Genomic DNA, 22462 nt, shown 5'->3' with positions numbered 1-22462 from the left:
TGATCTGCCCGCCTCGGCCTCCCAAAGTGCTGGGATTACAGGCGTGAGCCACCGCGCCCGGCCTTGGTTTTCAATTAAGTTTAAGGTCTTAGTCCTGTTGAAAGCAGATTCAATTCAGTCTGAATTTCAGCCTCAATGCCCAAAGGAAACCTAGTGACAAATGCCATTTTGCTCCAGGCCCAGGCTTAGGAGAGCCTCTCTCAATGACCATCAAAAGTACTTACTCTCATGCGGCATTGTGTAAAGCAGGTGGAAAGGGGGCCTGCTTTGGTGGGAAGCCCCACTTTGTTCAAGATTTTCTACAATCTTTGTTCCAGATTTTCTTAAATCAAGTGCCACAAGCACCAAAACGGTTACCCAAAATAACCTTCTGATTAAGGCCATGAGGACATCCTGGCAGCGTCTGGCAGAAGTGACTGAGGGAGCCAGGACTTTCTTAAAGTGTTCTCACATGTAGTGAACACTGGTGAGATACACCACGATACTACACAGATAAGTGCCCTGGAAACACTGGCTAGGGGATGCGTTCTTTCCATCATCCCTCATCACTGTCACTCAAAATTGTATTACCTGAGGCCTACTGCACATGGTTCCACCGTTCACTGCTTTGAATGTAACATTCTGAACTCTGGGCCCTTCTGAAATTTTAATGGATAATCATAACACCAGAAGTGTTATTTTAATTGACTTCAAAATATCCTAAAGTCCCCAGCTTGCTGCCATTGCTCTCCAAATAATACTGAGTCTGAGATCCTGGCCAATTTGAGATCAGATTATAGAGTTTGTTAAGATTCAATGTGGTAATGAAAGCAGACACTTGCTGGATACCTCTAATACTCCAGAATTAACAGAATTTAACCTTTTTCAGTGACCACTACACATCAGTTTATGTGGGTGTCTTTCCAAAAGCCATGATCCCAAGTCTCTGCCTTAGAAATGAATCAGATTTTTCCAGTGTAAAAATAATATTGGCTGGGCATGGTGGCTCACCTCTGTAACCACAGCACTTTGGGAGAGTAAGGCAGGAGGATTGTTTCAGTTCAGGAGTTCAAGACCAGTCTGGGCAACATAGTGAGACCCCATCTCTATAAAACATTAAAAAAATTAGCCAGGTGTGGTGGTGTGTGCCGGTAGTCCCAGCTACTTGGCAGGCTGAGGTGGGAGGATCACTCGAGTCGGGGAAGTCAAGGCTGCCGTGAGCCCTGATGGCCCCTCTCACTCCAGCCTGGATGACAGAATGAGACCCTGTCTCAAAACTAATAATAATAATAATATGTGCTCACAAAAAATTTGATAAATATAGAAAATGGGAAAGTAAAACAAGGAAAAATGCTACTGGCCCATTACTGCAAAAAAACCACAATTAATGTATTGGTATACTAGCTTTATCGGCTGGACTAGGCACTACTTATATGAGCCAACTGAGAGGCCACTGCCGAATTAAATAAAATATAAAGGTCAAAATAAAAATGAATTAAAATAGTTCTTTTTTAAAAAGAAAGTTTTCTATTATTACATAAGTAATCTATGCTCACTGAAGAAAAAAATTAACATACAGGTAACCAAAAAGAAGGGTTGAAAATCACATATAAGCTCACCTCCTAGAGATAGTTATTGCTCATAATAAATGCAACATTCTTTTCTCAGGTACATACATACATGTGCCTTGCTTTTATAAAAATGGGGTCATAAACACATAATGTTTTGTAACCTGCTGGTTTTTACTTGATATACATCTAACGCCATCATTTTGAATGGCTGCATAGTGTTCTATGCTATGGAAATACCATAAATTATTTAATCAGTAACTTACTAGGTTGTTTCTGGGGATATTGTATTCAATTATTAGGTCCATAAATCTTGTACAGTCTAATAATAAGTAAAATATATTTTTTTACCTTTTTCTTCAAGTTTAATTTTTTTTTGACTGGACAGCTATAATGAGACAAAGTTTATCCCAAATCACTTAACCACTCTTATTTATTTATTTTTTTTGAGATGGAGTCTCGCTCTGTCACCCAGGCTGGAGTGCAATGGTGCAATCTCGGCTCCCTGCAACCTCTGTTTCACGGGTTCAAGTGATTCTCCTGCCCTAGCCTCCCGACTAGCTGGGACTACAGGCACGTGCCACCACACTTGGCTAATTTTTTTTTTTGTTTTTTGTTTTTTTTTTTTAGTAGAGATGGGGTTTCACTGTGTTAACCAGAATGATCTCGATCTCCTGACTCGTGATCCGCCCACCTTGGCCTCCCAAAGTGCTGGGATTACAGCTGTGAGCCACCGTGCCCGGCCACCTCTCTTATTTTTAATGACACATTTGTGAACTAGCTACAGATTGATTTTAGAAACGTGATTTTTCCAAGGAAGAAATACCAAGAAAAGAATGACTATTTGTAATTCCTCTTTGTACACAAATGAAAATAGCTTTTTGGCTGCCATTATTAAGAACCAAATTAAACAGACACATGGAATGTTACCTACTGGCTATATAGTTATTGGAAGTTCATGGGTTTCACAGACTCTACTTATATTGAAAGGCTCATTCAGGGTTAAGATCAGCTCCCGGTGCTCTCTGGAGTGAGGAGACACGTCGATCTTATCTCTGTACAGCCACCATGTTCACTGGGCCTCATATGTTCTGAAAACAGACACAGATGTAGAAATAACAGTGCATGCAGCCTCATGTCTGAGAGGTCAGTTGTTTGAAACATAATGAGGTTGAAAGATTGAAAGACTGAATAGTAACATCAATATCTTATGACCAGGCAAACTAGAGTTTGGCTCAAACTGTCCTCACCAGTCTTTTCTCACCTGAGGCAATTTTCAATACTCTGCAAACATGTAATTAACTATGCTATAAAAGCCAAGGATTCTACAGATCCCTCCTTTTTTTTTTTTTTTTTTTTCCAGACAGAGTCTTGTTCTGTTGCCCAGGCTGGCGTGTAGTGACGCGATCTTGGCTCACTGCAACCTCCACCTCCCAGGTTCAAGCTATTCTCCTGCCTCAGCCTCCCGAGTAGCTGGGATTACAGGTGTGCACCACCACGCCTGGCTAATTTTTGTATATTTGGTAGAGAGGGGGTTTCACCACGTTGGTCTGGCTGGTGTTGAACTCCTGACCCCAAGTAATCCGCCTGCCGTGGCTTCCCAAAGTGCTGGGAATACAGGCGTGAGCCACCGCACCTGGTCAGATCCCATTTTCAAGTGCTGAAATATTAGGGCCAAAATTCCCTGGCTAAGGTAAGGCGGGTCTTTTTCAGACATGGCAGTGCGTTACTTGTGTGACAGTTTTTATTTTTATCTTTATTATTTTTAAAAACCTAGCTCCTGCAGGAAGTGTAACACTTTTTAAACAGCACTGGCAAAACGTCCTCAGAGAGCCCTTTCTTCATTATGATCACAAAAAGGTTTTATTGTCCTAAATGCTATACAAAGTATAACGAATAGACACTCTCAGCTGCCTGTGTTTTCAACCGGAGACACTTCTGTCAAGCGAAAGCACAAAGGAAAATAAACATACAAAAGGGCACAGGCGTAACTAAATTCAGATGCATTTCTATTATGTGCAAATAAAGGTGGGTGGAAGAGAGAGCAGAGAGATGAATAGGGGACTCCTAGGAGTAACAGTTTTGATCGGGAAAGGTGAGAATGGCCACCTTCCTGACTCTAGAGAACTGATTACAGATGAGAAGGCAGAGCACTTACTTGTGGCCTTAGCCATTCCAATGGAATTAGAATTTATTTGTATTAAGTCCATCCTATGTGTGCCACTGGGCTATTTGTTGTAGATACAAAATGTTGAGATAAAATGTGTCCCTCTCCTCTATCTCTAGTGGAGAGCTGACACACAGATAATACATTCCACTGTGCTTGGATTTGTTAGGGCCTTCTATGTTGCTTCCTGCTCCTAGGGTGTGGTGGGTAGGGTCCAACTTTCCCTGCAGCTCCCCCTCTTCTGAAATGGGCTCTGTGAAGACAGGGACCAACCTGGCCGCAGTCTGTGATATAAAGTGCTCATGAGCCAACATTAAGCTCCCCACCCCTCATATGGGCTACTCACTAACACTGCCCAGAACCCCTTCAGGTGGCTGTGAGGTCAGATGGGGAGGAGAGAGTCTATCTGGTAACACTGATGATAAAATACAGTAGATCCATATGCTAACACAATATTATTCTCACATTATCTCAGGTGAGCCTCATTTGAGAGGAACACTGTCTTAGCTCAGAAAAGTAATTGCAAAATTTTCCTCGTTAATTATTAATCTTCTCTAAGTGACAAAAGGAAATCCAGAGCAAAGTCAGGGCTGGAAGGGACTCTGAGAGGTCATTTATCTCCTGGCTTTAGAGAGTACATTGAAAATACTGCAAACAAATATAATACCATGTTTAGATGACTTCAGGAAAAAGGGTTACATTTTTTGGCATCCAGATTCCCCATTTTATAATACCCTCCATCTTTGCATCTCATCCAGCAGAATCACTTGGGAGACTTTTTTAACACAGGCTGCCGGCCCCACCCCGTGGTTTCTGATTCAGCAGGGCCTGGGTGGGGCCTGAGATTCTGCATTTCTCACATGTTTCCAGGCTGTGCTGATGCTGAAGGAACAGGGTCCCCACTGTCAGCACCTCTGTTCCAGCCTAACCTTTGCTGGACCTGACCCTTTCATTCTCGATGGAAATAGATACCAGTGGGTCACCATTCTTTGGCACTGAGACACACATATACTTGAAGAACAATCTAAGAGTCTCCCGGTCATTCATTTCCTCTTTCAGGCTACATAACACTAAATAACAGAAGTTCCCTACCCTCTTATCATAGGTATCATTTTCCAACCCTCAATTGGTTTTTGGTTTTGTGTTGTTTTGTTTTGTTTTTTGGGGGGTTCTTTGTGGAGCCCTCTCCCAGTCTCTTTTCATTGTGGAGCCATGAACTAGACCCAGAACCTTAGAGATTGGCTGAGGTTGGGCACGGGGAGGGGAGGGACTCACAGACTCACAGACTCACAGAACCACGCAGGCCGCTCACGTTATTACTCTCCAGTACCCAAGTCTGCCTATCAGCCCTTCTTCTGATTCATGTGCTTCTAACTCCTTTACGAGCTGCAGTAATGCTCAGGAGACCTTCATAATGCCTTTCTTCTGAGAAGCTGAAGGCATTTCCCTAGCTAATGTTACAGTTGACTCAATATCCTAAACCAGTGCAGGGTTAAGTAACTTGTTGAAGTGCAAACCAGTTCAGGAAGGGAGAATCCGGAACTCCAGATTTCTACCTAAATATCATTTTATGGAGAAAGATGCTTTGATATTTATTGGACTTTATAACAAGTCTATCCCCTCCACATAATAATAATAGTTTCAGGTGCAAGTGAAACTGTGAAGCTTCTCCTCTTTGCAGGAGGATTGCAACAGAGGACTGAGAGTGGGGGGCAAGGCTTCTGCGGTCAGTCTTGTCACTTGTCCCCATCACTTCCCAGCTATGGAAGAGAATGGGAAGGCACAGCCCAGGTGGCAAAAGCCCAGAGGAGCTGAATGCTGAAGTACCCTCAACCCACCCCACTCATTTTGTTTCCCTTTTCTTCATTTTCACATGTTTTTCTGCCAGTGTAGTTACTGAATGTCAGCGGCCCAGTTTCTGTGTCCTGCCTTGTTGCAGCATGTGGGTTGGAACTATGCTTTCCTTGTGCACTGCGTGTGCTGTGGGGTGCTTAACACATGCTAAATTATGACAGCAGTCCTCCGTATGCCCGAGAAGTCAGTCTTCCTCCCGAGGGCCATATCCCATTATGTTACACTTGTGTTTAAGACGGTCGGAAGCTGAAGGCATCCCTCCTGCTCCTTCCACTTTAGGAGCAGGTGCTCCTTCCACTTTAGATGAACAGCTGGAACTCACATAACATAGCCTCTTCCGACAAGATTTCTTTTAGAGAAAGAACATTCTAGGGATGTGATCACTGAGCATCCCAGCTCCAAGCCAAAAGGCAACCTGTTACATAGCGCAGTTCCCATTTAGCCATGCAGGCAAGGGACCCATTAAAACCTTGTGTGAGTCAAGGGGTCCCAGAGAAAACGTTCCTCTCTGCGTTCCTGAGAAACCCCTCAAAGCTTCCGAGCAGAAGGCTATCCCTCTAGGCAGAAAGTAACAGTGAAATAAATCTCCTGCAACCGGCAGCGGCAGCGGTTCTGTCAGAGCCTCTGGGTCTGTAACTATTTTAAGACGTGGAGGAGTAGGATAAGAGCACGGGCAGCTGGAGAGAGTGGCTCCAACAGGGCTGCAGGGGAGACGTGTGGTCACCTGCCGCGTGGGGACAGCAGGGCAAGGGCAGGCGGGCTCGGCTCCTGGACTCCTCCTGAAGCCACAAGGCTGACCTGTTTCTCAGCACCTGGGCCCCCCGTGTGTGACTCTGCATAGAGCTCATCATGATTTGTCGCCCAAGGTCATAACCAGTCACGGCCAGCATCATTTCACCAGGCACACGGGGTAGAAGCAGCAAAGAGAATCGCAGCACCGGCAAACACTTACATAATGAAAACTATCTCCGTTCTCACTCACCGCTGCCACTCTCAGCACGTAAATCATTAAAACAAACACTCCGCAAGTGTTTATGTGCATTTTAGCAACTCGTCATAAAGCACACGCTTCCTAGTAGTAGAAAAACCTACAGAAATGTCTGTGAAATTAAACAATGGATAAATTCGAATCAGCTTTTCTCTTTTTGCAGGACTAAAAATACAATAAGTCAAGTGAATACTGGCTTGAAAACTAATACCCAACTACAGTGTACCTTTAAAAATGCTCCACTGAGATTCTGATGGTGCCTTATTAACAATTAAAACTAAGAAGTAACAGCAATAAGTCAGAATTTTTTGGATAAACGTATTCTTTATAAAGGATTACTGGAACGAAACCCTTTTTACTGCTGAAGATGACATTAGAGGCTTCTGTTATCATTATAATTCATCTGGACAGCAAATTTCTCTTCAGCTCAGTAAAAACTAAGTATGAAGTAAGTTTCTTTCTAAAAATAGCCCAAGAATTCAGTACTGCTTTTCTTTCTTTCGTTCTTTTCCTATTAAATGGAACACTGAAATATTTCCTTTCATCGTTGACACTTTATGTCATTTGCATTTAAAATCAGACAATACATAGTAACAAAGAAGTCTTTAACTATATCTTTTCAAAATAGGAAAACGGCATTCACAATACTAACCGAGGACCTGCCTCCTTCCGTGCTCTAGAGTTGACAGGCACAGATAGCTGGTAAGCACCTATCCTACTGCCTAGGAGAATTGTTTCATTAACATCTATATTCCTAAAGCTGATACATGTATTTGCTAATTGATGAAGAAATTCCTGCCTGGTTCCCTGCTGTAAGCAGACTGTTTGGCATGAAGTCAGTCCACACTGCAAACACACTTCTAAATAAGCAAGGTGATTCAAATGTAGTTTAAAATACTCAATATCAAAATTTTTTGTGTTCTTCAGTACAAATTTAAGTTGGCAATAACGTGTTAGATGAACTGCAGTTAAGGTTACAGAATCCCATGGTCTTTGGTTACTTTTGATAACTAACTCAGTCTAAAAGAGGATGCTTTAAATTATTCTCTAAAACCTTCCTCCTAAATTAATTTTTAAAAGTGCTTCTCTTTAGGCGTATATGGGTTTATTTTGTAGCACAAAATTCCCCTTAAAAAGATAAAAAACTGTCCATCTGTACATTAAAGAAAATTACATTTGACACTCCATTATTTCTACAAAATAAACTTGTAGCACAGAGTATGACAGGAATGAACTTTTAACATTTTTTTTCTCAAGAGTTAGGTTACCATAGTAGAAAATAAGCTCAATGACACAATACAATGTTTCTGTATTTACAGAAACCATATCCATTAGTCAAATATTTTAACATAAAATAATAATCTACAGATTGCTTTTGCAAAACTAAGAAAGAATCGAAAACTTTTTCTTGGGAAAATTGAATGAGGCAGATTTATTGCACTAGGAGATATTTAAAGAAAAACCTTTTGCCACCTTTCTTAGCTTTCTCTAACGTACCAACCTCAAAGCTTCCAGTTTTCCCAAGAGATAAACATTACTATGATGGTAACATTAGGAAGATTTAAGGAGAAAAGAACAAAGAGAAGTCTTAAAATTCCACCCAGTACTTACAAGTAGTTTCCAAGAAAACTGAGCCACAATTCTTCAGAAGACTGCTCTCCTGATCATAAACACAATCTGAAGGCTAAAATAGATATCCTATCACCTTAGGCCGAGAAGTCACATTTCAGCTTGCTAACTTCTACTTTTACAACTCATAGAACTAACCCCGGCTAAAATTAACCGCAGCCAAGCGGCAGGCAGGAACACGCTGATTTGCATCATGTGTGCCGGGATTTATTCACTAGGACAACATCGGTGTCCTCTTAATGGGAAATGCGGCCAAGGGGCGTGCCCTGGTGAACAATACATAGCATCATGATTATGCTAATTACTGAATTCAGTCCAATAATGCTAACTTCTTTTAAGTTGTTTTTGCAAGTACTGACAAAGAGAAGGAGTAAGCTTTTTCCTAACAGGCATTCACTTGATTTCTAAGCACATTCAAATCAGACCAAACTTTGGCAACAAGGTGGCAGTGCTGTGTGCTCTTTACAAGCAAAAGCAAAGCAAAAGGACATTCTATTCGATTAAACAGCGTGATTAGATGCAGCACTACATGAAATTAAATAGACACAGAACATACATATCGGAAAGTCTATCCACCAGAACCCTGAAATAACAGCTTTTTCTTTCTCTATAATGAACTGATTGCAGGGACTTGCTTTCTGGCTCTGCCTCCTTCTGCACCTCCCAAGGAGTAGCTATGAAGACACAGATTCAGTAATAAATCACAACTGAGAATAAACATCTCAAATATTTGCAAAGGCATTGTCCTTGGCAAGAAGCATTTTAAGGTGGATTTACTGCTTGGCTAGAAAAATTGTCCTCTGTAGGTGACTGACCATCTACAGAGCATGTTGGAACTCAAGCTAACAGGTAAAGACACCAAGCATACAGCTGATACTTAAAAGAAAATCAGAACATGAAAAACTTTCTCTCAAAAATATAAGTACAACTTATAACGAAGACATTAACTGCTTAGTATCTACTCAAGATGGTTTAGAATAGTTTGCTTTAGACTAAGTTCTGATGACACATTTTGCTCTTATTGGACACTCTATGAAAGATATCAAAGCACTTTACAAACGTCAATCAAATCTCCAAGCATCTTTGGGAGATGTCGTTTTCCTCTTTTTTTCCACAGATGGGTAAAAGACAGGGTGATCCAATGTCAATGACTTCAACCAACCCTGGATCACCCCATCACCTCCTGAGCCCTTTATAACATCTTCCACATTAACCACTTATCTATAATCCTATAGACCTTTTCAGAGCTGTTTGTTTTCCTCATTTTAAAATGTCATGTTAGTTTGGACTTCAGGAGGTTCACTCTACTTGACACCCAGACACCAGGCCTGAACTCCAGGGGCTTAAAAAGCATTCCTAGACTCTCTCTTGCAGGCAGGCATCCTACAACATGGATCCCTAAAACATGGCAATGCCCTCAGGAGGCACTGTCTATCTGCAGCCTGCTGCCCAAAGTGCAAACGGTTGATCTTCATTGGTGTGAGTTGGACATCACCAGCACAATCTCCCTCCTGTTGTTTACAAACACTGCCGGCTGCTGGCCTGAGACTGCATCCCCTCGGCCTAACCTGAGGCTCTATGCCAGCACCTGCCCCACCTCTGCAAGAGGGTGGCTGGTATGCATTCCCCTTCACTCCAACCCAGAGTCATGGGAGGCAGCCATTTCCCACTCTGTGCTGAAAGGAGAGAAGTCGGCACTCATCAAAGATGGCTAGCTGCTAATGAACAGAACTGTTCTCAATAATCTACCGCAAACTCACTCCAGAAGTCTTAATGCCAAAAAGGACCTTGTAAGGCTATTTTTGACACAATATTCTTATCCTATTATGTCATAGTTCAGGAGAAAAGTCTCTAAGCCAAAATATTATTTCTGCCCTAAACCACAAAGTAAGAAAAAGCAACGACACCAAGTGCTTTTCTGCATCAGAGTTTGTATTGGAGAGGAGCAATCTGATGTATGATGGATCCTACATCCATTCATCGGAAGGCAGGGGACCCTGAGCAATGCTCCGGTTCCTCACACATCAGATATGCCTAGTATGACTCTGCTGTTTCAACTGCAGCCACACTTGTTCCACAGTGGAAGAACCAAAGCATTCCAAATAAAACAGTGCCTCCTCCAATTTACATTAGTCATTCTGCTGCTTCCTTTTCATTAGTGAAACTACTTGAGTCAACAGTGCTTTTGTTCTAGGTATACTTATGACAGTAGAGAAAAATCTGTATTAGAGTACCTTTAAAAGCAGAGTAAATTCTTCCCGTTTGTTCTCATTAATTTTTGGTGGTAGAGGAGGGACAGGGAAGGCGGTGACCTATGGGATCTTTAGTTCAACGAATCCATGAAATTAAAGAAAATTACTGTGTTTATGAATCTACACTAATGAATTAACCCAGATACCAACCTTCTATGAGCAACTACATGTATAATTTAAAATTTTCTAGTAGCTGCTTTTAGAAAAGTAACAATAAAGAGGTAAAATTAATTTAATAATTTATTTAACTCAATATATCCAAGATATTATTTCAATGTGTAATAATCATAAAAACTATTAATGAGATATCTTCATTCTTTTGTTTGTACTGCCCCAAGCCTGTGCAATCCACTGCATATTTTACAATTAGTACATTCCAATCTGGACAATCCACATTTCCAATGCTCAGTACCCACATGTGCCTGGTGACTATAATAGTGGAAAGCCTGAGTGTACAAATATCTTCCTGACAACAGCTTTTCTACAACATATACTAATATTTACGTGTTTGTGGGCAAGTGCACACTTACATACACTCGATAAACATCAACTAAGATACTAGGCATATAAGATGAAAAAAACCTAGTTTTTGTCCTCAAGGAGCTCAAAGTTTAGACACTTGGCATTCTTTGTTTTTTAGAGCTAGGGTCTCATTCTGTCACCCAGGCTGGAGTGCAGTGGCACAGTCACGGCTTACTGGAGCCTCAACCTCCTGAGCTCAAGCAATCCACCCACCTCAGCCTCCTGAGTAGCTGGGACTACAGGCATGTGCCAGCACACCTGGCTAATTTTTAAATTTTTTTGTAGAGACGAGGTCTCACCATGTTGCCCAGGCCAGCCTCGAACTCCTGGCCTCAAGTGATTCTTCCACCCCAGCCTCCCAAAGTGCTGGGATCACAGGCATGAACTACTGCCCCTGGCTTCTTGGCATTCTTTACCTTTGAAATAATAGCAAAATATTCTGTGTTCTCTGTGTGTCTTCTTCTGGAGAGAGAAATTTCTTCATCACTTCATTAAAAGAGTCTGTGTCTCAAAAAGGTTAAGAGCCAGGAGACTAGACTAGCAGCAGATGCTGGGAGAAATGGAGAGCTATGGAAAACGAAGGAACTGACATAGATAGAAGGGGAAAGATCTGAGGAGAAAGAAAGGACTAAAAGGAAGATAAATAAACAAAGAAGACAGAAGAATTTCACTGCTAGACATGAAATTTTAGTTATAAAATCATACAATAAAAATTGGCGGCAAGGCATGGTGGTTCATGCCTGTAATCCCAGCACTCTGGGAGGCCGAGGTGGGTGGATCACGAGGTCAGGAGTTTGCGACCAGCCTGACCAACATGGTGAAACCCCGTCTCTACTAAAAATACAAAAAAAATTAGCCAGGCATGGTGTTGCACGCCTGTAGTTCCAGCTACTCAGGAGACTGAGGCAGGAGAATCCTCTTGAACCCGGGAGGCAGAGGCTGCAGTGAGCCAAGATCGCGCCACTGCCAAGATCACACCAGCCTAGGCAACAAAGTGAGACTCCGTCTCAAAAAAAAAAAAAAAAAAAAAAAAAAAAAAAAAAAAAAAAACATTGGCATGTTCCAGTTACTATGACAGGTGCTGGGGACAGATACAGAGATGAAAGACAAGGTCTCTATGTCCAAGGAGTTCACCTTTTAGCGACAGGAACAGACTCACCCAGGCAGATACAATACTTGGGTCAAGTATAAGACGCAGTTTATGTGTGATGTGCTATGGCTGCAGCAGGGAGAGGAGGGAGGGTGCCGCACAAGAGGGACACAGTACCCTTTCTTTTCCTCTTTTTTTTTTTTTTTTTTTTGAGACGGGAGTCTCACGCTGTTGCCCAGGCTGGAGTGCAGTGGCGCGATCTCGGCTCACTGCAAGCTCCGCCTCCTGGGTTCACGCCATTCTCCTGCCTCAGCCTCCTGAGTAGCTAGGACTACAGGCGCCCGCCACCGCACCCGGCTAATTTTTTGTATTTTTAGTAGAGACGGGGTTTCACTGTGGTCTCGATCTCCTGACCTTGTGATCCGCCCGCCTCGGCCTCCCAAAGTGCTGGGATTACAGGCTTGAGCCACCGCGCCCGGCCTCTTTTCTTCTTTCTTTAATTGAGAAGATGTCTCACTCTGTTGTCCAGGCAGGAGTGCAGTGGCACAATCTTGGCTCACTGCAACCTCCACCTCCCAGGCTCAAGCGATCCTCCCACCTTAGCCTCCCAAGTAGCCGGAACTACAGGTGTACATCACCACACCTGGCTAATTTTTATATTTTTTGTAGAGACGGAGGAGTTTTGCTATGTTGCCCCGGCTGGTCTCAAGCCTATGATAGGACAGTAAATAAATAGGCTGGGCTCGAGTGATCCACCTAACTTGGCCTCCCAAAGTGCTGGGATTACAGGCGTTAGCCACCATACCTGGCCCCTCATTTCTTAAATGAAGGTTATTTTCTGATTAAATTTTAAATTTATGTTCTGGAATGACTCAAGATTCTGCATTTTACTTTGGAACCTCAGAAAAGCATGGATAGGTCATGGAGAAATCAGGTATTCTAAAATATTTTAAAATGACATTTGGAAATAGCAGTGAAGTTTCTATTCTGAGCTATTTATCAACAAATTGAACCTGGTTATTTGATCTAACTATTTAAGGTTGAGGCAGGAGGATCACTTGAGGTCAAGAGTTCGAGACCAGCCTGGCTAATGTAGCGAAACCCCATCTCTACAAAAAACTTAGCCGGGCATGGTGGCACGCACCTGTAGTCCCAGCTACTTGGGAGGCTGAGGCATGAGAATCAATTGAACCTGGGAGGCAGGGGTTGCAGTGAGCCGAGATCACGCCACCACTCCAGCCTGGATGACAGAGTGAGACTCTATCTCAAAGGGAAAAAAAGCCACCAAAAAATGAACATTGAAGAAAAAACTCAACTTGTTAGGAATTCTCTGTATTTATTTATTTTGAGAAAAAGTCTCCCTCTGCCACAGTAGTGCAATCTTGGCTCACTGCAACCTCCGCCTCCTGTGTTCAAGGATTCTCCTGCCTCAGGCTCCTGAGTAGCTGAGATTATAGGTGTGTGCCACCATGACCGGCTGATTTTTGTATTTTTAGTAGAGACAGGGTTTCGCCATGTTGGCCAGGCTGGTCTCAAACTCCTGACTTCAAGCAATCCACCCACCTTGGCCTCCCAAAGTGCTGGGATAACAGGCGTGAACCAAATGTGCCTGGCCTACGTTAGGAATTCTTTGGATTGTAGCTGTGGACTCACAAAGACCTGGGTTCAAAATGTACCCCACCACCTACTAGCTGTTTGACCTTGAGTAACTGAGCTCACCTCCGTGACTCGGCTTCCTCGCCTGTAAAATGGGGATAATTATGCTGACATCAAGGGTCGGTGTTGGAAGGAAGTGAGATGTATATAGCACAGGCACACAAAGAGTCTCAATAAACGGCCGGAGCCATTATGCTCACAGCAGGTCTAGCAGCAGTGTGGTACTTGCTGAAGGGCAATTTGGGATATTGACTGAGTGTGGATTAAAGGCTCCCTGTTTTTATAGCATGAAGCTTCTTCAAAAAATAAAATGTTGAAAGGAACTTCAAATGGTTGTTAAGTATTTCAGGAAAACCAAGGTTTGTTAACTCCTTTGGAAAACTCTGTAGCTGCGCCAGCCTGTTTCATTTTCTCCATGATATGGCCTCATGTCCCCAACCAGAGGTTAGTACAGGATTCAGGGACACTGACTGAAGAACACAGGCGAATCACGTGTCTGGGCAGACAGCTGCTGTAAAGTCCCCCTATTCCTTCCTTACCCCAGGGAGTCCCTTCCCGCACTGACTCTGGGCTTGGCCAGTAGAACAAGAGCAAACATAACGCTGGGCCCTGGAAAGTGCTGGCGTGTGGGGGCTCACCCTCTCTTGCGACTCCAAAATGCCCTGCCCTGGCTTCCCTACTGCATATGAGAAGGCCACATGGAGTGGGGACACGCCATCACTGCTAAGTCCCTGCTGCCGATCAGCCCACTGAGTGCTGATGGGTGGGTCAGGCCATCTTAAACCACACAGCCAACCAGCTGCCAGCTAACTGCGAGTCCAGCCAGGCTCGCTCAAGCCAGAATCACTCCGGTGCCGTACAGAACTGTGAGGTACAGAAATAAATGTTTGGTTTTTTGAGCCACTAGTAGCAGGTGGTTTGTTATGCAGCAAAAGCTGACTCATACATACTCTCCAAAAAGGCTGCATGCTCAGGAGGGCTACACCAGTGTGATCCACAGCGATGCAGTCTTCACACTTCAGAAATGGACTCTATTCACATACATATGAACAGAGAGTTCTAACTCTACACAGAAGAAATTGTTATCTTCTTCAGCTAAAAAAAAAAAAAGACGTAAACTCTTCAAGACAGTGCTTTTAAAAACCCTGATAAATAGCTAATTCAGCATAATTTTACGACAGTTTTGATCAGGATTGTGAAAGTAAAGGCAGCATTATGACTGCTGTTGTTTGAATACTCATTTTAACATAGTTGATTTTTAAAATTATATTAGAATTCTCTTGGGGATTTCATACTGCTCTACATTCAGAACAGCCATCGATTTAACAAACATTTGTTAAAGCACCATCAGGAAACTCCCAAGCATTTGCAAGATTTGTATAAGTGGCAGGATACCCATGACGACAACAGAAAGTGGTGTCAACGACAGTTCTGCCTTTAAGAGGCTCATAATATGATAAGAGTCATGACACTGGCCATAAACTTATCATATAAGGGAGTAATTAGTAAGCATCCCAAAAGTTAAAAGTTCATTCCAATAGGAACATAAGTAACGAAGAGGCTTCCAGTTGTGTTAATCAAGAAAGGTTGGCCGGGCGCAGTGGCTAACGCCTGTCATCCCAGCACTTTGGGAGGCCGAGGCGGGTGGATCACCTGAGGTCAGGAGTTCGAGACCAGCCTGGCCAACATGGTGAAACCCCACCTCTATTAAAAATACAAAAAAAAGTAGCCAGGCATGGTGGCACACACCTGTAGTCCCAAGCTATTCAGGAGACCGAGGCAGGAGAATCCGCTTGAACCCAGGAGGCAGAGGCTGCAGTGAGCCAAGATCGTGCCACTGCACTCCACCCTGGGCAACAGAGCAAGACTCTGTCTCAAAAAAAGAAAAAGAAAAAAAAGAAAGGTATCTTCAGCCAGGTGCAGTGGCTCGCACCTGTAATGTAATCCCAACACTTTGGGAGGCTGAGGTGGGAGGATCGCCTGAGGCCAGGAGTCCCAGACCAGCCTCAGCACCATATCGAGAGCCCATCTCCATTTTCAAAAAAGGGATCTTGGAGGGAGTGGTATTTGTTTTTGTTTGTTTTGAGATGGAGTCTTGCTCTGTAACTCCAGGCTGGAGTGCAGTGGCATGACCTCAGCTCACTGCAGCCTCCACCTCCCAGGTTCAAGTGATACTCCTGCCTCAGCCTCCCAAGTAGCTGGGATTACAGGCATCTGCTACCACGCCTGGCTAATTTTTGTATTTTAGTAGAGATGGGGTTTCACCAAGTTATCCAGGCTGGTCTTGAACTCCTGACCTCAGGGGATCCATCTGCCTCGGCCTCCCAAAGTGCTGGGATTACAGCCCACCACACCCAACCTGGGAGTGGCATTTGAAGGGAACCTTCTCCTAAGCTCTCAACAGTGGCAGGAGTAGAAAGAACACTATACAGAAGCAACACACAAGCAAAGATGGAGAAAAAGGAAAGCTATGTTTGTCTAGGGGACAGCTTGTACTGAGATTCAAGCTCCATCAAGTAATAGCTGCTTTGATGACTAAATTACTTAATTTTTCCAAATCTAGGCTATAAAGTATCCAATGAAAGCGGCATCTGCAGCAAGGTTGCCTGGTTCAAATGCCAGCTTCATCACTTTGTAGTTGTCTTGGGAAATTACTTTCTCACTGTGCCTTCATCACTTTTAAAATGGGAATAATAATTATACATGCCTCATGGGGTTATTATGAAGACTAAATGAGTTTTCTATTTGTAAAGTATGTAGAATAGTGTCTGGTATAAACGTTTTGTTAAATAAACTTATATGTTTATGCACATACAGCAAACAGATAGATATATATAGAAAGGTATGCTTAAGTGTAGATATATAGATACAGCTTTATCACCAAGAACAGTACCTGGTATGTAGAAAATGCTAAACATATTTAAATGTTTCCCTTCCTCCTCCTTTGTCTGGAGTCCATAGAGATCTAGAGCACCAAGTCAGACACATTTCATGCACCCCAACATCATCCTCCACTCAGTTAAAAGAACACAGGCTGTCCTTCCTCTACTTTCACACTGGAAGCTTTCTCCTTTCTCTTGGGGGCAATAATTCTGCACTTGCTGATACAAGATGCTAGGCTTAGCCAGGCACAATGTCATGCCTATAATCCCAGCACTTTGGGAGGCCAAGGGTGTAGGATTGCTTGAACCCAGGAATTTGAAAACAGTCTGGGCAACATAGTGAGATTTTTTGTCTCTAAAAATTAAAAAAAAAAAAAAAAATTAAAAAAAATTAGCAGGTGCAGTGGTACCTGCCTGCAGTCCCAGGTACTTGGGAGGCTGAGGTGGTAGGATCTCTTGAGTCCAGGAGTTTGAGGCTGCAGTGAGCTATGATTGTGCCAATGCATTCCAGCCTGGGCAACAGAGCGAGAACTTGTCTCAACAAAACAAAATAAAACAAAACAAAAAGATGCTAGGCTTGAAACCACTAGAGACAGATACAACACGGCCACTAGCTTCAAAACAAAAGAGCCCTAATACCTTATGTGATAAATGCACCTCAAATGGAAAAACAAGCACAGGCTTATTAAGTGCAACCTTCACTTCTATAATTTATTACTATGCAAGCTAATCTAAAACAAGAAACCCTGAATGCAGTAAGATTTTGGAGAAAAAGTCAAACATTAGATTTACAGCCACAGTAATTTGAAAGTTAGGTTAACAAAAACCTTACTAATCCCAGACTAATTTGGCTTGAACTAGATATACATCTAAACTGAAAATACTTCTAAATGCAGTTTTATTACTTGAATCAACACGATGTTGAGTTTCCTCTGTTTTTAAAAGGAAAGTACTAAGGACAGTTACTGGATTATACTAAAAACAAAACAAAACAAAACAAAAACCCACCAAAAGTGCTTGAAAATATTCTACTATGTTGAAATAAGTAACATTTTCCTGCAATTTTATAGTATTTACTTCTTTAGAAACCACTTTTTCATAGGTGTCACCAAGGTAAACTTTACCCATCACAAACAAAACCTTATTGCCAATTTTGTATTGGGTAGAATGTGAAATAATGAGTTGTGCTAAACTTCTAATCATAAACATCCACTTCTCAGTTTATTCCGTCCGATAACAGGAAAACTATTAAGTATCAGGCAACAAGCTACTGATTGCCTAAATCTTTTGATACATGGTATAAAATAAGAATTTTTGTGATTTAAACCTATACTGTTTCACAATCATTCAAGTCTGTTTCAAGAGCACTTACAGTCTTTAGGTAAGGATTACCCTACTTTTAACTTGAAATTTAAGACTTTCTGAGGAACAGAGGGCTGTAGGAGTCTTTTAATAGAGCCATATTCCTGGGTTCAGTCAAACTGAACCAACCGCTAGCTTTGAGACAGTAGGCAAATTATTTGACAGAGTTCTCCCTGCCCATCTGTAAAATGAGGATAAGGATTCATCCACCTTCTAGGACTGTTGCAAAAATGACTTAATGCACATAAAGCACTTACATCAGAGCTTGGCATGGATTTTTGAAAAAAAAAATATAGGCCGGGCGTGGTGGCTCACGCCTGTAATCCCAGCACTTTGGGAGGCCGAGGTGGGCGGATCACAAGGTCAGGAGATCGAGACCATGGTGAAACCCCGTCTCTACTAAAAATAGAAAAAATTAGCCGGGCGCAGGGGCGGGCGCCTGTAGTCCCAGCTACTCGGGAGGCTGAGGCAGGAGAATGGCGTGAACCCGGGAGGCGGAGCTTGCAGTGAGCCGAGATTGCGCCACTGCACTCCAGCCTGGGCGACAGAGCGAGACTCCGTCTCAAAAAAAAAAAAAAAAAAAAAAAAAGAAAAAAAAATATATTTTATACATGGATTTTTTTAAAAAAAGAAAATATACATATAATATATATATTTTATATGTAAGCTATAAAATATACGTATTTTATATGTAAGCCCTATTTCAGGTAGACAGGGAACTTGCAGGGTATGCCTGAAAGGACCCTCATAATGACAGCCAAGAGCCTCCAGCTTCACTGTGAATAATTTCAAGTCTATTCTCAAGGCTCCTGCTCAAGTCTCTGAGCATCTGTGAGAGGCGCTTGAAGGGCAGATGCCCACGTGTGTGGTGGAAGACAACACTTGATACCAATTTTCCAAGAGACATGGAAATCAAGAATTTGTTTTCTAATTTGTAAGTTTTGCTGTAAATGGGTATGATCTGTTTTCAAACAGATAAACTAAGAAGTGGTCACTTTTGGCCAGGTGCAGTGGCTCACACCTGTAATCCCAGCACTTGGGAGGCCAAGGCAGGTGGATCACAAGGTCAGAAGTTCAAGACCAGCTTGGCCAACATAGTGAAATCCCATCTCTACTAAAAATACAAAAATTAGCTGGGCATGATAGTGGGCACCTGTAATCCCCGCTGCTCGGGAGGCTGAGGCAGGAGAATCGCTTGAACCTGGGAGGCAAAGGCTGCAGTGAGCCGAGATAGCGCCACTGCACTCCAGCCTAGGTGACAGAGCAAGACTCCATCTCAAAAAAAAAAAAAAAAAAAGTGGTCACTTTTAGGGTAAGCAGTTCAAAGTCAAGCTCAAATTAAGAAACAAAATATTCATAAGAGGATCTAGTTGCACTTGGCTATAAGAACACAGCATGTGGCTGCTTCCACAGGTCTCCTGATAAACGTACGTGATTGTATCCTTAGGTACTAAGTCTTTCATTTAAAAAGTACTAAAAACATGAGTGTTCGTTTTCAAAGTAGCTGAGATAAGCAAAAAACAAAGAAAAAAAAACCACCAAAAAACCATAAAACCAAACCCAGAAGGATCAACAACTCGGCTCTCAGAACTATAATAGCCCAATAATTATAATAATCCAAGAGACCATTCTGAGAAATGCCAGAGACCAGTTCCTTTATCATACAGGGGGATGGTTCACAAAAGAGGAGTGGACAAACAGTACTGGGATAGTCATGGTTGATTGTAGACCGCAAAATAAAAGCCAATTATCCATTTTAGACATTAATGCTTTCATTGTAAGAGTTGGTTTCTTCTTTTTGACATTATATTCTTGCCTCTCCAATTGCCAGGACAGGATGCATTTCCCACTTCTTTGACTCAGATCTGTTTTTTAAAAATGCTCTTTAAAAACAACTGAAAATTCTCCTTTTTTGTTTCCCAAACTAAGAACCTTTTATATAAACCATAAGGAACAGCTCTGGATAGATCCAGATTTCTTTACAGTTAAAAAAAAAAAAAAAAAAAAAACCTCAAAAAACTCTTTTTCTTTTCTTTTCTTTTCTTTTCTTTTTTTTTGGAGATGGAGTCTCACTGCTATGCTCAGGCTGGAGTGCAGTGGCATAATCTCAACTTACTGTAACCTCCGCTTCCCGGGTTCAAGCGATTCTCCTGTCTCAGCCTCTCGACTAGGTGGGACTACAGGTGTGCACTACCACACCCAGCTAATATTTGCATTTTTAGTACAGATGGGGTTTCACCATATTGGCCAGGCTGGTCTCGAACTCCTAATCTCAAGTAATCTGCCCGCCTTGGCCTCCCAAAGTGCTGGGAATACAGGCCTGAGCCACCACACCCAGCCCAAAAATATTTTTCAATAAGATGGATAGAAATGTAAAAGCGCAGCATATTTATAAGGTCCAACCAACATTGTGGCTTTGAAAAAGAAAACTCTTGCCCTTCTTATTTAAAATTATTAAAGTAATAAGCAGCTAGTTAGATAAAGAGCATTCAGGTTGCTCATACACAGCAGATCAGAACTATGCATGCCCAAATCACAACATCAGATTAGTAGTCACTGTTCTTTGTATCAGCTTTAAATACACCATCTCTTCTCATAAGAGTGTTGTGGTAGTCAGTGCTCAGGAAAATAATTAAGATAAGGAACGAATAACACAAAACACCCCTCAAACAATATCCAACAGAGTATCTCTGAGATCATTTACTAAAGTAATCTCTCTCAAAACCACTTTTATGCTTAAACTAATCCTAGGCACTGAAAAAACAGGAAGAATAAATTACATTTAACTTGCCATTCTTTAGAATGCTGGACAATTCTGAGATGCATGGAGGAAAAAAAGTATTAAAAATAGCCAAGAGAAGGATTAGACAGCAGCTAAAACACAAAGGCCAGGGGTGAGATCAAAATTAGAAACATATAATGTCTGGAGAACTGTCCATATAAGGGCATCTTCATATCAGTAACTCAGTTGGAATAATCCACCGGGCAGAATTAACAGCTGCCACTATCACAGTGGCTGCCTCTCCACCTCTCATTCAGAAACCGCTGGAGTCTTGGGAGACACATATGACATGACTTTATGCTGTTATATTCAGACAGTCAATGTTTGGGAGTATTTTAAAAGCTGGTCTGAACTTTCCTCATCCTAGATGATAAACTTCATATATTTAGATCTTTCCTTTTCACACAAGTATGAAAAAGCAATAGAAGAGGATAAAACTTTGCTGAGCACTTTTAACCACTCCTATACCACATTGACTTGCATTCCCTAACCCCATAGATTTCCTGACTCCCCTGAGTAGGCGGCTGGTTGTACATTCTCATGTGTTCATTTATCCATCAGGCTCTCAGGGAGCTTCCCAACCTGGTGACAAGTGCTTGAGAAAAGAAATGAATAGGATCTTATCTTCCAGGAGTTCAGTGTACCCTGGAAGACAGGTACATAAATAATAACGCAGGTAAATCCTGTAACAGAAGTAAGGGATGCAATTCTCTCTGGGGCTTGGGGAGATTGTGCGATGGAAATACCCAGGCAGAAAAACAGTGAAAGGCATTCTAGGAAGAGCAATCAGTACAGGCAAAGGCTCAGGGGTAGAAAACAATGTAGCAGGTTCTGGGAATAGCAAGAAGTATGTGTTTTGAATACAAGTGATGGGATATGAATGGGAGAAGAGGTAGAAGATTAGCTTGCAAAAATAGATTGGTGCTAGATTGCTGGGGTCTTATAAGCACCATGCTAAGGAGTGGGTCCATTATCCTGTAGCTCTGAGGCTCTCAACTCTGGATACAAATTAAAATATCCTGAGAAGCTTTAGAACAAAATGCTGATGGCCTGTTATTTGTTAGCAATAATAATTGGGTCCAGGCATCAGCAGTTTTTAAAAACTCCCATGTAGCAATTCTAACCTGTGGGCAAGAACCACTCCGGTGGGCAACAGGGAGTCAACACCACTGCATCAGCTTAGGATAGCAATAGAAAAACATTAAAACAATAGTTAATTGGGTAACAGTGTGAAGAGCAGATTAGAAACAGAGATTAGGGGAGAAATGTCCGTTAGTTTATACGCTACTGGAAACAGGCAAGAGATAAAAGTAATTATTAGCCTTTTTTGGGTTACTGACTTGCATGAATGCCAACCATAAAAGTTAAAAAGCCCTTCCCCGGCTGGGCGCTGTGGCTCATGCCTGTAATCCCAGCACTTGGGGAGGCCGAGGCAGGTGGATCATTTGAGGTCAGGAGTTAGAGACCAGCCTGGCTAACATGGTGAAACCCCATCTCTACTAAAAATACAAAAATTACCTGGGCATGGTGGTACGCGCCTGTAGTCCCAGCTACTTAGGAGGCTGAGGCAGAAGCATTGCTTGAACTCAGGAGGTAGAGGTTGCAGTGAGCTGAGATCACACCACTGCACTCCAGCCTGGGCAATGGAGTAATACTCCGTTAAAAAAAAAAAGAAAGGCCCTTTTTCTAAGAAACATGCACATATGTCAAAAAACATACATGTAATTTCTG

At 42.3% G+C, this 22462-nt stretch overlaps 1 protein-coding gene across 13 annotated transcripts in view; it reads right to left on the bottom strand.

Annotated features, from left to right (window-relative positions):
- Positions 1-22462, bottom strand: part of LOC105476518 (solute carrier family 20 member 2) — a 127861-nt gene that overhangs the window by 78021 nt on the left and 27378 nt on the right. For 5 of the 13 annotated variants that reach the window (XM_071068319.1, XM_071068312.1, XM_071068321.1 and 2 more), the window contains one exon: positions 2482-2638. The exons of 5 other annotated variants lie outside the window; for them this stretch is intronic. The gene's annotated coding sequence lies outside the window, so the exon portion shown is untranslated. Of the gene's footprint in view, positions 1-2481; positions 2639-8167; positions 10659-14655; positions 15304-22462 lie in introns of those variants that run through there. 3 more of the 13 variants (XM_071068320.1, XM_071068325.1, XM_071068314.1) reach the window with 3 other exon arrangements.

Source organism: Macaca nemestrina, chromosome 8 (genome assembly GCF_043159975.1).
Source record: "Macaca nemestrina isolate mMacNem1 chromosome 8, mMacNem.hap1, whole genome shotgun sequence".
Classification (NCBI taxonomy): Eukaryota; Metazoa; Chordata; class Mammalia; order Primates; family Cercopithecidae; genus Macaca; species Macaca nemestrina.
The sequence above is the reverse complement of the archived record's forward strand: the minus strand, read 5'-3'. Positions and strand labels throughout refer to the sequence as shown.